Genomic DNA, 16,378 nt, shown 5'->3' with positions numbered 1-16,378 from the left:
GTATTTCTGTATGTTGTATGATATGTAATGGTTGTTAGCGTGTTGAACGTGACACAACAAAGGGATTACTAAGGATATGAAGACATAACCCGATTTACTAAGGATATAAAGACGTAAATCATAGGGCGGACGCGCCGAGATTATTCAAGGACCAAAGTTTCTGTTTACCTCGAGATGTGACATGGACAAGATACAGGGCCATGTTCACAAAGATATGATGATTATGTTTATGATGAAGATGGTTATGATAATGATGTTTATGATGTATAACGATGTATGTATATGAATATGTTTTGTTGTGTTTACTTGTGTATTGTTTGCACTTCCTTACTGGGCTTTTAGCTCACCCTCTTACTTTCCCTTCCAAGTAGCAAATAGGATTTCTCCTTGGCACGCGTGGTGATGTGGGAGTTCCAACGTCAAGGTGTGTATGGTGTCGAGGTACCCTATGGGCGAGAAAACGATCAGCTTAACGTCAATTTCTAAAGAATAATGTTATGTTTATTTTTAACTTTTCAGAACTTATCAGTGGGACTTGAACTTTATTTATTTTTAAAACGTTGCACGAAACCATTATTTTTATCTTTAAACTAATGGGCACAACTTGCATGTTTTAGCAAGGCCCCACTGGAATTTTTCAAATAATAAGTGGCTTTCTTCTATAATCTTATCAGTATGCAAATGTTTTATAAAGTATTAGATTAGGGTGTTTTACAAATGGTATCAGAGACAGGTCGTCCATGTTTCCAAAGACCCTCCCCACACACGCTAAAGACGGGAAAATCTCACCTCACCTCACTGCATCGTAAGTATTTGTTTTATGTGTTATTACTTGTTTGTGTTTTATTTAATTTTATAGTTTCGTAACTGTAGTATAGTAAGATGCCTCCTATTTTGAAAACTACTAAGAATAACTACTCAAGGAAATTCGCGCAATACCAAGGTCCGGCTTGAAGAGGATCCCTACGATTGGAGAATTGCGGTGTTAAAAACAACAACGGTGGTTTGTGATCGTATTCAAGGGATCATAAAAAAAAAGAGGATCATTGGTATGGCCTAGAGAGCAATATTGGGTGTTAAGGGAAGCACTATCGATGTACTCCGAGGCCCTTCTCCAGTTAGACTAAACATGGCACGACATTGTTCAAGACGACTTGGACTTTAGTACCATAGAATACATAATCTATCTCATGGACAACTACAATTTTAGTCGTGAGGAGCTGGTTTTGGTAAAGACAAATAACGGAGAGATAGAGGAGCGTTTGGAGATAGTACATGATGTGGAAGGAACCTTGGCATGTCAGGAGGTAACTCATACCATACCACGAGTGACCGCTAGGATGAGGATGATGGCAAGCGCTCCCGACTACTTTCACATCCCAGAGGACGTCTTTGATTATAACTCAGGAGACGAGTCCACAGTTGAGGACTAGAGTCCGTCGCGTAGATCGTTCCATAAAACGTTAATGAATAAGATGGGATTTTTTTTTAAAAAAAAAAGACCCTAAGGATTTATGTTTTTGGTTATTAAACACTTTATGAGTTGTTTGAATTCTTGGAATAATTTAGAACACTTTGAATGCTATGGTTTGATATTTTTTCCTCTTGCAAACTCTAAATGATGTGGTTTTGAATGTATGATTTTCACGAATATCTAACAAACCATTATGTGATTCTTCTTCCTTGTGATTTTCTTTTTATGCCTTAGAATCTCATAATGTCAACTAGAGGAAGAGGAGGAGGCCGAGGAAAGGGTGTGTCCACAAGGTCTAAGGCCACAACAACCCCTGATATAGGAATGCCATCAGTCCAACCTGTGGCTCCAGCAACACCATCTGTGGACCTGGCCGCAGAAGTAGGAAGGTTGAGAGAATAATTAAGGCTGAGAGATGACGAATTGACACATGTTAGGCAAGCACCCCAAGTGCCCCAAATGCCCCAAGTGCCCCAAATTCCCCAAGTGCCTCAAGTTCCAGTGGCGCAGCCTGCCAACATAACCACCTGCACCACTGCCTGTAATTTATGGGTTTGAGCCAGTGTATGAACATTTCAAAAAACAAGCCCCACCAACCTTTGAAGGGAAAGTTGATCCCATAGTGGCAGAGGATTGGTTAAGATTGGTTGACGCCATCTTCGATCATATGGTGTTAAATGATCACTAGAGAGTCCCATGTGCAGTCTATTTACTCAAGATGGATGCACGAATATTGTGGGATGTAATTAAATAGACCTGTGATTTGAATACCATGACTTCGGCAGAATTCATCCAGGCTTTTAGCAAGAAGTATTATAGTGCGGTCGTGCTAGCAACCAAGGTAGATGATTTTGTAACTTTGGTACAAGGAAACCTATCTATCACTGATTATGCACAGAAGTTCGATAGGTTGGCAAAATTTGCTCCTGAAGTTGTGCCAACTGAAACTCTGTGAGTCCAAAGGTTCATGAGGGGACTCAAGCCGATGATCGCTACGGATGTTATGATGACAGTGCTGAAGTGGTCAGTTATGCAGAAGTACTTGATAGAGCACTTGAAGCAGAATATTTGGAAGATCAGATATGGAAGAATAATGCTACCAGAAGAGAGACCTACCAAAACAAGGGCTTCAATGAGGGTAACAAAAAGAAAGTTAATGAAGGGCAGAACAGTGGCACTGATAAGAGACCAAGACCCCCAGCCACGCATAACAACAGTCACAGCACTCAGAACCACCATAACAACTGCAACGATCGCTATAATGATCGGAATTATGGAAATCACCAAGGCAACTGAGTAGAGCACCCCATCTGTCCTAAATGCTCGAAAAGACACCCAGGAGAATGCCAAGCTGGCACCAATAAATGTTTTAAGTGCGATCAGGTAGGGCATCTGAGGAAGAATTGCCCACAATGGAAGGCGGGACAGAATAGTAATAGCAATCTAGTGTCAGCATGGGTTTTTGCCTTAACTCATAATGAAGCAGCCAATAGCAACACCGTAGTCATAGGTCAGCTCCCTATATCTGGTATGATGTGTAGAGTCCTTGTTGAATCTGGAGCGACTCACTCTTATGTTTCCATGAATATGATTGATAAGTTGGGTATGCCTTATAAACTATTTGAGCATAGTATTAGTACAATGTTACCGTCGGGGACATGATGATGTCAACTAGGTGGCTACCGTCAATACCTATAATGATAGAGGGCAGGGAGTGCCCAGCAGACCTTATAGAACTGAGTAGACCATATTATGATGTCATACTTGGCATGGATTAGTTATCCAAACATGGGGCGAAGATAGACTATTGGAAGAAGAGTGTGGAGTTCAGACCAGAAGAAGGAGAGATCTTTTCTTTTAGAGGAGAAGTAGCGGGTTTTCGAACACCCATAATATCGGCATTGGAAGCACAAAATATGATGCAACATGGTTGTTCAGCATTTCTGGCTAGTGTGGTGGATAAATCTAAGGAGTCAGAGTTAAAACCCAAAAATGTGCATATTGTTTGTGAGTTCCTGGAGGTGTTTCCCAAGGAATTACCAAGATTATCCCCAGACAGAGAAATCGAATTTGTGATCAAACTTGCACCAGAAACAGCACCGATCTCTAAAGTACCCTATCGAATGGCACCTGCGGAGTTGAAGGAACTTAAGAACCAACTACAGGAGTTGTTGGATGAAGGGTTCATAAGACCTAGTCATTCTCCATGGGAGCACCAGTCCTGTTTCTAAAAAAGAAGGACGGGAGCATGAGAATGTGCATCGATTACCGAGAACTCAATAAGGTCACCATTAAGAACAAATATCCTTTGCCTAGGATAGATGACCTTTTTGATCAATTGTAAGGGGCAACAGTTTTCTCAAAGATTGATCATCGATCCGGGTACCATCAGTTGAGAGTAAAGGAGGGAGACATTCCGAAAACAGCTTTCAGAACTCGCTACGGGCACTATGAATTCCTAGTGATGTATTTTGGACTCACTAACGCCCCAGCAGCATTTATGGACATGATGAACAGGGTATTTAAGGACTATTTGGACAAGTTTCTGGTAGTGTTCATAGACGATATCCTTATTTACTTGAAGACCAAGGAGGAGCATGAGGAGCATTTGAGGTTGACCCTGAAAAGACTATGAGAACATCGGCTATACGCTAAGTTCTCTAAGTGTGAATTTTGGCTGGAACAAGTAACTTTCCTAGGGCATATAGTGTCCAAGAATGGAATAGTAGTAGATCCATCAAAGATCAAGGCCATTAGAGACTGGCCCCAGGCGAAGAATGCCTCAGAAGTTTGAAGCTTCTTGGGATTGGTGGGCTACTATAGGAATTTTGTCGAGGGTTTCTCAAACATCGCCACACCCTTGACCAACTTAACCTGCAAACATCAAAAAATTTCCTGGACTAAGAAATATGAAGAAAGCTTTCAGACCCTAAAGGATAAGTTTATTTATGCGCCTATCCTTTGTGTTCCCACAGAGGGCGGGAAATTTGTGGTGTATTGTGACGCATCAAAGAATGGCTTAGGGTGTGTGTTAATGCAAGATGGGAAGGTAGTAGCTTATGCTTCTAGACAACTCAAAGATTATGAACAACGATATCCCACTCATGATCTTGAGTTGGCAGCAGTGGTGTTCACACTAAAGATATGAAGACATCACCTATATGGGGACAAGTGTGAAATCTACACTGACCACAAAAGTTTGAAGTACTTCATAACGCAAAAGGAACTGAATATGAGGCAGCGAAGGAGGTTGAAATTAGTGAAGGACTACGATTGTGAGATTCTATACCACCCAGGCAAGGCCAATGTAGTTGCAGATGCATTGAGTAGGCGAGGACATGCTAATGCCTCAGCACTACATACAATAGAGATGCCTTTTCAGAAGGAGATTATAAATGTAGGAATCAAACTTGTGACAGGAAGCCTAGCAAACCTCAAGTTACAATCCTCCCTACTGGAACAAATTCGAGAAGGGCAGATAATGGATGAAGCCCTAATGAAGCAAGAGGCTTTGGTACAAGAAAGTGGTAGCAGTGACTTCACGATGTCTAACGGTGGATTGCTGAGAAACAAGGATAGGATTTGTGTGCCTGACAATGTTGAGATTAAGGAAAGTACTATGAAAGAGGCGCACACAACACCTTATTCCTTACACCCAGGTCCACGAAGATGTACCAAGACCTTAAGGCATTATATTGATGGCATGGAATGAAGAAGGATATTGCTGAGTTTGTTGCTAGGTGTTTGACATGCCAACAAGTCAAAGCAAAACACCAAAGGCCAACAGGGTTACTTCAACCACTCTACATTCCTGAATGGAAATGGAGGACATAGCAATGGATTTTGTGGTGGGGTTACCCAGGATAGGCTCACTAAGTCCGCCCATTTCCTGCCAGTTAAGACCACATACTCGGCGGACCAATATGCAGAATTATATGTAAGTGAGATAGTGAGACTTCATGGGGTGCCAAGGTCGATAATTTATGATCGAGGGTCAGTATTCACATCAAAATTTTGGAAGGGACTACAGAGTGCTATGGGAACAAGGTTAAAGTTTACCACTGCGTTTCATCCTCAGACCGATGGGCAGTCTGAGAGGACTATACAGATTCTAGAGGACATGTTGAGATGTTGTGCTTTGGACTTTTCTGAGTCTTGGAACCGATACTTGCCTCTAATGGAGTTCTCTTATAATAACAGTTACTAATCCACTATTGAGATGGCTCCCTATGAGATGCTTTATGGGCGCAAGTGTAGATCTCCTTTACACTGGGATGAAGTTGGGGAGAAACAGATTCTAGGCCCTGAGGCAGTTAGAGAAGCCAGTGAGGCGATCGAGAAGATTCGCCAAAGGATGCTTACCGCACAGAGTAGGCAAAAGAGTTTCGCAGACCTTAAGAGAAGGGACATCGAGTTTTCAGTGGGTGAGTTTGTTTTCTTGAAAGTCTTGCCGATGAAGGGTGTTATGCGTTTTGGAAAGAAAGGGAAGTTAAGCCCTAGATATATAGGTCCTTTTGAGATTTTGGACAGAGTAGGGCAAGTTGCTTACTGTTTAGCATTGTCCCCAGCACTAGCTGAAACGCATAACGTCTTTCACATCTCGATGTTGCATAAGTACGTGTCAGATCCCTCTCATGTTTTGAGTTATGAACTGTTACAACTAAAGCAGGACCTGAGTTATGATGAATAGCTAGAGCGTGTTATTGAAAAGGGAATCACAGAACTGAGATCCAAAAGGATTCCACTAGTTAAGGTCTTATGGAAGAATAGTACGGAATGAAAAGCAACATGGGAGTTGGAGGAGGACATGAGAGAAAGATACCCTGAATTGTTTGGTAAGAAAGAATTTCGGGACGAAATTTCTTTTAAGGAGGGTATATTGTAGCGCACCAAAAAAAATTATTTATTTAAATATTGTGCCTTATTTTATTTAATTGTTAAGTGTTGAGAATTGTTTTATTTGTTTAAATCTATTGTTAGAATTGTTTCGTAGAATTTTTTTGTGAATTTTTTTGTTAATTGTTTATTTATTTATTTATTTTAATATGAGAATAATTGAGTTTTGGTTGAATGCACCAAGGTGCGTGGTAAGTAGTGATACAATTGAGCAATTGTGTGTCCATGTGCATGGTTGCATGGTGAGCATGCAATAGTTTTCCATGCATTTTGTATTTTTCTTTTATTTTATTTTATGCTTTAAGAAAAAAAATATATATATAATAAATAGGAATTAAGAAAATAATAAATAAGGTAAGCTTTTGTGTTCACATAAAAGAGAATTGAGAAACAAGTGTAAAAAAAAAGAGTTGCATTTTTCTGATTTCCCGTAACCCTGGACTCGGCATTATTAAAACGGGCATAACTAGGGCTGTGTATATTATCTTTAGACATAATTGGTACCTTTAGAATGCTAATGAAATTTCCTAAACATTTTGGGAAATAATATTTTCCCTAAAACACAACAAAAAATGGGTCAAAATTGAGTCCCAAGTCACAGAACCCTAGAGATACGAGAATAGCACAAATTCCCTTATTGGTCATGGACAGCCAAGGAGAGAGAGAAAGACAAGGGTAAGGAATATCTGATTTCCTAATTACTCTATTTATTTTCTAGATAAGTCAAGGGTTTTGTTGTATTGATTTGGGAGAGGGAAATTAGGAAAGGATAAAAGAGAGATTGGGTAATTGATTCTAGGTTTTTATTTGGCTAGAATAAGAAGGGAAACAAGTGAGCTCTTGTCTCACTTGTGCATTGGGGCTATCGTGCAAAGAGAGAGAGAGAGAGAAGGAGAAGTGTGAGAAGAGAAAGAAGGAGGAGAAGAAGAAAGAGATTTTGGGTATAGGCATTTTGTTTTTTTTTTTTTTTTTTGGTTTTAGTACCTTGAATCCTCTATGTTATTCTCTCATCTCCTTAAATTCTAAGAACATTTTTCCTTTCTCTTTGTTGTGGGTTTTGAAATTCATAGGGTATCCTAGAGGGTTGGTCATAGCTTTTGTGTTCTTGATTCTACAATCAAGAGAGGTATTGGAATCTCCAACCCTTGTCCTTGATCTCATTGTTTTGAGGTGCTGATCATTTTTGTGGTTTTGTAACATTGTTGATTGATTTATTTGTTGGAGTTGTTTACTGTTGTCATGAGAGTTCTTAGGTATTCTTTTTTATGTTGGCATTTTTTATTTATTTCTCTAGAAACATGTTTGGGTGCATTTTATGTGAGGTGAAAGAAAAAGAATTGGAAAGGTTGATGCATGAGGGTTTCGGCCAAGCATGTGTGGTGATTTTATTATTATTTTCTATGTTGCTATATTTATATCATGCATTGGTTAGATAAATTGGATAAAGGCATGTTGGGTCATTGTGGCTTTCATTAGGCTATTTTAAGCCTACTTTCTAAGTGTCTTGATTAATGTTTTATTGTTTTGTTTGCATGTTTTTGGGAGCAGATTTACGCTTGTTTTTCTTGATTTCAGGTTTAAGCACAAGAATGGTTCAAATGGAATGGAATGTGGAGAACAAGTGCTAAACCGGGCTTAAAAGTGTTCATTACAGGATATCCAATTAGGGCCGTGACGCTAGAATTTGCGTCGTGGCGTTGGTGTCCATTACAGACGAAGGGAGATCAAAAATCAGATTGGAAGTGGAAATCTCAAATCCAATTAGAACCGTGATGCAGCTTTTTGGGCCGCGGCGCTTGGGTGTATTAGAGCTGCGGCGAGCCCATTTTCCAGAAAGCTGAGAAGTCCCAATTTTTGAGTGGCACCGCGACGTTGTCTTCTGTACGATTTATGAATTTTTCACTTAAAGAAGGGAATTTTAGGAATTGGGCCTGAAAAATTAGGAGATCATCATTTTTAATTAGAAAAATCGTGAATTTCAACATAGACCTTTTTAGATGAGAGAAAACAACAAAGAGAAAATTGGAGATCAAGCTTTGGAGCAATTATGACAACCCTGAATCTAGTTTCTTCTCTACTCTTTTATTTTCTGATTTTATTATGTCTTTTATGGATTTGATTGTGAACATGTTAATGGAGATTATGAGCTAAACTCCAATTTAGGGTTTTTAATTGAGATTGTCTGAAGTTTTGTATGGATTAATGCAATTTCGATATTTTTCTTCTATTGATGTGTGATTTATTCTTATTTGTGCTTATTACATGTATTTGATTGGCCATCCTATGCATGATTTATGATTTCAATACAAAATCTGAAAAGTGAGTGTTGAGAATGCTCTAATTGAATAAACATAGGTTTCGACATAAAACAAGAGTATTTGTGTAGCTTTAGGATTATTGCTTAATGTTGATTATGTGTGTGTTATGCCTCAGAAATGTAGGATAGTGACATATAATTTAGAATCTATATGTCTTAATCAGAATATAGGTTATTTTATAATATGCTATTACATTAGGTAGAAGAAGAATAATTGATTTGCATTATTGAAATAGGAAGTGGAAGCAATTGAAATTAATTTCCCTATATTTCATTTCTTGACTGAATCTTGTTTATTGTTTCGTTATTTATTTATTGCTTCGATTATTTAGTTTAAACAATCAAATTTTCGATAACCAAATAGAAACAAAAATTCAATTAATTGGTACTTAGCTACAGTCCTTGTGGGAACGATCTCACTTACATGAGTTATTACTTGTAAAGACGATACGTATACTTGCGTGTTGGATTTTTTCACAAGTTTTTGGCACCGTTGCCAGGGACTGTTTTTAGCTAATATTAAAATAGTTGAATTTTATTCTAATTTGGTATTTTATTTTCAGTTTCACTAATTATGTCATTGTCTCAATTTTCCTCATCTCAGGTTACAAGTAGTTTATGCGATGCCAAGGCCCTGCTATTCGAGTGCTTGTTGATCCTGAAATTGAGAACACTTATAGACTGAATCGATGGAAGAAAAGGTTGGAAAAAAGGGTTGAGACTACCATGGCAGATTCAGCGATTAATAATAATGGGCTGAATTGGGGGTGATGTTGAGGATCAAGCTAATGGTCAGAATCCACCAGCCAGAAGTTTGAGGGACTATGTGTTGCCTACTGTGACAAGGGTTCAGTCTTGTATCAGACCACCCACTGTCGATGCCAACAATTTTGAAAGCAAGTCTGCCATACTCCAAATGGTTCAATCCCCTGTTCAGTTTGAGGGAATGCCAACAGAAGACCCCAACATGCATCTTGCTAACTTTGTTGAGCTCTGCCAAACATTTAAAATTAATGGAGTTAGCGATGATGCCATCATATTAAGGTTATTTCCATTCTCTCTAAGGGACCGAGCTAAGAGTTGGTTGGTCTCTTTGCCACCCAATTCAATTACTACATGGAATGACCTCGCTCATGAATTTCTCTCAAAGTTTTTCCCTCCTGCGAAGGCAGCTAAGTTGAGAGGAGAGATCAACAATTTTTATTAGTTGGAGGGTGAGTCTCTTTATGATGCTTGGGAGAGATTTAAAGACTTGTTGAGAAAGTGTCCCCACCATGTAATTGAGAAGTGGATGCTAATCCACAATTTCTATAATGGTTTGTGCAGTACTACTCGCACCATTATTGATGTAGCAACAGGGGTGCTTTTATGATCAAGAGTGCCAATGAGGCATATTAACTATTGGAAGAAATGGCCATGAACAATTATTAGTGGCCTAGTGAGAGGGGAAATCCAAAGAGAGTGGCTGGAATGCATGAGATTGATGCCATCTCTATGCTTAGTGCTCAGGTAACTACTCTTACAAAATAGCTACAAAACAATATCGTGGCAGCCCCAATGATGCAAGCTCAAGTGATGTGTGAACTATGTGGTCGACCCCATTCTTTTGAACAGTGTCAATTTGGGGATTTGAAGAATTTTCTATTAGAGCAAGCACAAGCTATTGGGAATTTTCCAAGACAGCCTAATAATCCGTACTCTAATTTCTATAATCAAGGATGGCGAAATCACCTGAACTTTTCTAGGAAGAATGACCAACAACCCCAATCATCAGTTCAATAGCCACAACAGTCATTTCAGCAACCACCTCCAGGGTTTTATCAACAGAGATTCCAGCCTCAACAACAACCACCTCAACCACCTATACAACAACAAAAAAATCATGTGAGACAGCCTAATACCCAGTCTGATGTTCTTCATCAATTCATGACTGAGACGCGTTCTTCTATCAGAAACTTGGAGACTTAGATGGGGAAATTGGCTACTCTTATGGCCAACCGAGCTCAAGGTAATCTGCCTAGCACCACTGAAGTCAACCCAAAAGAACATTGCCAGGCTATTACTTTGAGAAGTGGGAAGAAGTATGAAGGGCCAAGCACAGAGCAGTCAGTGAAAGACAAGAATCAGGATCAACAAGCACAGGGCACAATGGATCGAAATCAAGGTGAAAACAGGGTTGCTAAAGACCTCCCAGTCAAAGAAGCTACACTACCAGTGAGCATTGACCATCATGTCAAGATTCCCTACCATGAGAGGCTCCGCAAGAACAACCTGGATAAGCAGTTTTCTAAATCCTTAGAGGTATTCAAGAAACTGCACATCAACATTCCATTTGCGGAGGCCTTAGAGAAAATGCCCATTTATGTAAAATTCATGAAAGAAATTTTGTCTAAGAAGAGAAAGATGGGAGAATACGAAAATGTGGCATTAACTTAAAAGTGTGGCGCCATTCTGCAAAGGAAACTCCCTCAGAAGCTGAGAGATCCTGGGAGTTTCACCATACAATGCACTATTGGGAATTTTGAGAGTATGAATGCTCTATGTGATTTGGGGTTAAGCATTAATCTGATGTCGCTTTCTGTTTTCAGAAGATTGAAGTTGGGGGGAAGCAAGGCCTACCACAATGACTTTACAACTGGCAGACAGATCATTAGCTCATCCTCGGGGTATTATAGTAGACGTCCTGGTAAAAGTGGACAAGTTCATCTTCCTAGCAGATTTTATTGTACTTGATATGGAGGAGGATGCCAACGTCTCAATCATCCTTCGAAGACCATTTTCGGCAACAGGCCAAGCTTTGATTGATGTGCAGAAGGGTGAGTTGAGGTTGAGAGTACAGGGTGAGGAAGTTGTTTTTATTGTACTCAAAGCCATGACTTATCCCGGGGCCAGTGATGGTTGTTTCGCAGTTGATGTGGTGGAGAGTTTAGTAGAGTCAAAGAAGATAGTAGAAGACCTTCTTGAGTTGAGTTGGTAGAGGAGGAAGTGACTGAGCAAGATGGAAAGGAGGCCATAGAGTATGCAAAGTGGTTGAATTCTTATGGGCCTCTGAAGAGGAAATACTTTGAAGAGCTTGGTTCAGTGCCTGAGAGACCATTACCTTCGGTGGAGAAGCCACCAGAGTTGGAGTTGAAGGTTTTACCTGATCACTTGCAGTATGAGTTTCTTGGTGAGAATAAAACACTTCCTGTTATTATATCTGCTTTGCTATCTGAGAATGAAGTAGAGAAGTTATTGAGGGTGTTGCGTATGTACAAGAGAGCCATTGGGTGGACTTTAGCTGATATAAAGGGGATCAGCCCCTTGACAGTGATGCATAGAATTTTGATGGAATATGGCAGTAAGCCAACTATTGATGCTCAACAGAGGTTAAATCCGCCAATGAGAGAGGTGGTGAGGAAAGAGGTGGTGAAGTGGCTAGACGCAGGGGTGGCCTACCCAATATCTGATAGTAAATGGGTGAGCCCAGTTCAAGTGGTTCCAAAGAAAGGAGGGAGGATGGTGGTCAAGAATGAAAACAATGAACTGATTCTAACTCGTACTGTCGCGGGATGGAGGATATGTATCGACTACTGTAAGCTCAACAAAGCAACAAGGAAAGATCACTTCCCGCTGCCATTTATTGATCAGATGCTGGATAGGTTGGTTGGTCATGAGTATTACTTCTTTTTGGATGGTTATTCTGGATACCATCATATAGCTATTGCGCCGGAGGACCAGGAAAAAACAACATTCACATGTCCTTATGGAACATTTGCTTTCAGAAGAATGACATTTGGACTCTGCAATGCACCAATTACATTTCAAAGGTGTATGATGGCCATATTCTCTGACATGGTTGAGAAGTGCATCGAGATTTTCATTGATGACTTCCCAGTTTTTAGTTCTTCCTTTAATCACTGCTTAAACAACTTGGAGCTGGTTTTGAAGAAGTGTGAGGAGTCTAATATGGTACTAAATTGGGAGAAGTGCCATTTTATGGTGAAAGAGGGCATAGTGTTGGGGCACAAAATCTCTAATGAGGGCATTGGAGTAGACAGAGCAAAGATTTCCACCATAGAAAATTTGCCACCACCGGTTTCAGTAAAAGGGGTTCGTAGTTTTCTGGGTCATGCGGGGTTCTACAGAAGGTTTATCAAAGATTTTTCGAAAATTTCGAAGCCTCTATCTGGGTTTTTGATGAATGGAGTTCCATTTGAGTTTGGAGAGGACTGTTTACAAGCATTCAAGGTGCTCAAGGAGAAACTTACTTCAGCGCCTATAGTCATTGCACCTAATTGGGAGTTGCCTTTAGAGCTGATGTGTGATGCGAGTGACTATGTAGTTGGAGCAGTTTTGGGGCAGCGAGTGGACAAGGTATTTCACACTATCTACTATGCTAGTAGAACCTTGAATGATGCTCAGCTGAATTATGCCACTACAGAGAAAGAGATTTTGGCCATAGTTTTTGCTTGAGATAAATTCGGACCGTATCTAATTGGGAATAAGGTAATTGTATATACTGACCACTCTGCCATTAAATACCTTATGACCAAGAAGGATGAAAAGCCAAGGCTTATTTGATGGGTTCTTTTGCTACAAGAGTTTGACTTGGAAATTAGAGAAAAGAAAGGCACGGAAAACCTTGTGGCAGATCATTTATCTTGGCTAGAAGTGGAATAAAGTCAAAACATGAAAGAAGTCTAGATAAATGATGATTTCCCAGATGAACAGTTATTTTCCTTAAAGGAAAGTTTGATGGTCCCGTAGTTTACAGACTGTAACGCCCTAGATAGCCATGACTGCTACACTGTGTACTTATAAAGGTGTAGGACTTGCTAATCCAGTTATTTAGTTAAAAACGTGTCACTAACCATAAATGTGCTAGGGTTTAAAAGGGTTTTGGTCTCAAAAGATACATTTCATATAATTAAACAGTTTTACACATGGGATCCCAAAAAGAAACAGTGTTTAAAAGTTGGTTTATAGACTCTCCAAAATACAGACATCCATCAGCCATTCTAAGGCAAAACAGACATTTCTGGTTCTCTCGTTCCTGCCTTTCTCCCAACTGTGGCGGCTGAGCAGCTGGTCATGTACATTGAGCTCACAAAGCTCTCCAAGTCAGGGCTGGTTAAATTTTCCCTTGCTTTTACCTGCACCACGTAGCACCCGTGAGCTAAGGCCCAACAAGAAAACATAATATGCAACACAAACAACAATAACAGATAACTAATCCTTTAAGCATGATCAAACACTGAATAATCCATATTAACCACTCAACGCATATTCAGAATCAACGATGCAACTAATTTCTAATAACAATCATGTCACATAATAATTAGGGCCGACAACTTAGGCTGCACCCTCTGTTTACCCCACTGACTCCAGCCCACTTAAACCGAGCTCAATGCATAATAAGTTGTCCTCGGCTACCAGTGGCCAAGCCGCCCCCTGTGCGCTGGTGTAACCCTTGGCACTCTTAGGCCGTTGGTTTACTTTTTACATGGAATAATACCATCCTTTCAAAGCATACATATTAAGGAACCCTTAGTCCCTTTACAATTACACAATCGGGTGCAGTTTTCTTACCTTTAATTTACACGTTCACTGACTACGAGCGATGACTCTCGAGCACAATCCGCTTCCCGAGCCCTAGCTTATCACCTAGTCACAACCAAGGTAATAAATTCCATTAATACTCTAATAAAGGTTTTCGGGTACAATGCTTGCTTCTGGGACATCGAGTCCCACCAAACACGGTGGTGCAATCGATCTCGAGCACCCTAGGTTAGGTCCCCACGCTTAAAATCACCAAAAGACCAAAAATGCACCCAAGGGCTGCGGCCCCTGAAACCTAGACGCGGCCCACCCCTGAAATAGAAACCAAGCCCCCTCTGAAGGCAGACACGCGCCACGGCCCTGCCCTGTGGCGCCGCGGCGCTCCCCTTTGGCAGAGCGTCCCTAGCTCATTTACTTCGTAGGGCCGCAGCGCTCTAGAACAGAGTCGCGGCCCTACCCTTCCTGCCTAGAAAATCCACCATTTCTAGCATCCTAACCTCATCCCAAGCCATCCCAAATCACCCTAACTCAAAACCCATTAATCACAAAACCTTTAACATGATTCTAACAACATAATCCAACAGAAATCTAGCTTAAAAACCTACTAAAATTCCATTTTGATTCCTGAAACCCAACAACTAAAAACACCAAAACTAGTCATGCAAAACTCAAATTTTAACCTCTAAATTACGAATTGAAGCTTACCTCTTTTGCTGAACCACTTCCTTGACAACCTCTGAGCTAAAACCCAGGCACTCAGCATCAATTCAGCCCTTAAACATCAAAATCATAAACACCTTAATATTTAGCCAAAAACTCAGAGTTCTAACACCCAAAAACACAACTCAACTCTTACCTTAATCTTGGTTGAGTGACCCTTAGTCTAAACTAGGCTAAACCTTCATGAATTTAGCTCAAACACAGAATTTTCTAGTTGAGTTTCCATTAGATTCCAGTGGTTTCTTGAAAGAGAGAAGAGAAGAAAGAGAAGGAAGAGAAGAGCTGAGAAGGTCGGTTTATGTTTTATTCTTATGCTTTCCATTAACTTAGTCTAATTTTAGCCAGTTAAGTCAATCCCGAGGCTCGGGGTACCGGAAACGTCCCCGAGGGCAAAACGGTAAATTTCCCCAATATTCCCGCCTAAGCTTCCTATCCTCAAATATATCTCCATATATTTTATTCCATAACCCGATAGTCTAAATAACTACTCGATACCTGAAAATACCCCTAACTTGTCCAAAGTCAAATATTAAGCCCCGTTGTGACTTTTCCTGCTATCTAGCTCCCTAGGATCGCCTCAAGTCGTACAATGCAATTCTACCCACATAATAATGTGGTTCTCACAGATATAACATTTAACCACATTTACATTCATATAATCATACAAGCATGCTTATCATATAATCATGCATTAAATCAATAAATTCACACCTAAGCCAATTATGCCTTCCCAGCGCGCTAATCAAGGCCCTTAAGCCATATTAGTGATTTTGGGTCGTTACAACTATCCCCTCCTACTGAGAATTTCGTCCTCAAAATTTACCTGAATAGCTCGGGATACTGATTTTGCATCGCTGTCTCTATCTCCCAGGTCGCTTCCTCGACCTTGCTATTTCTCCACAACACTTTAACTAACGGAATTGTCTTATTCCGTAAAACTTTGTCCTTTCGATCCAAAATCCGAACTGGTCGCTCTTCATAGGACAAGTCTGTCTGTAACTCCAAGTCCTCATATTTCAGCACATGAGTTGTATCTAAAACATACTTCCGCAACATGGAGACATGGAATACATCATGAACTCCTGACAGCGACGGTGGCAAGGCCAACCTATAAGCCACATGTCCAATCCTCTCTAGGATCTCGAAAGGTCCAACAAACTGAGGGCTCAGCTTTCCCTTTACTCCAAATCTCCTTACCCCTCTCAATGGTGAGACTCGCAGAAACACGTGGTCCCCAACCTGGAACTCCGCATTCCTACGCTTAGGATCAGCGAAGCTTTTCTGTCTACTCTGCGAAGCAAGCATTGTAGCTCGAATCTTCTCAATAGCCTCATTAGTCTTCTGAACCATATCTGGCCCTAAGTACCTCCTCTCACCCATCTCATCCCAATGAATGGGTGATCTACACTTTCTCCCATATAACATTTCAT

At 40.3% G+C, this 16,378-nt stretch overlaps 1 non-coding gene across 1 annotated transcript; it reads right to left on the bottom strand.

The window, feature by feature from the left end:
* Nucleotides 1-9,861: 9,861 nt before the first annotated feature.
* On the bottom strand, nucleotides 9,862-9,968 carry LOC133781264 (small nucleolar RNA R71). Its single transcript, XR_009870048.1, has one exon. It is a non-coding gene; the product is annotated as a small nucleolar RNA R71 (small nucleolar RNA).
* Between the last annotated feature and the right edge of the window lie 6,410 nt (nucleotides 9,969-16,378).

This window comes from Humulus lupulus, chromosome 5 (assembly GCF_963169125.1).
Source record: "Humulus lupulus chromosome 5, drHumLupu1.1, whole genome shotgun sequence".
NCBI classification, from domain to species: domain Eukaryota; kingdom Viridiplantae; phylum Streptophyta; class Magnoliopsida; order Rosales; family Cannabaceae; genus Humulus; species Humulus lupulus.
This window is presented reverse-complemented; position numbering and strand designations above follow the sequence as displayed.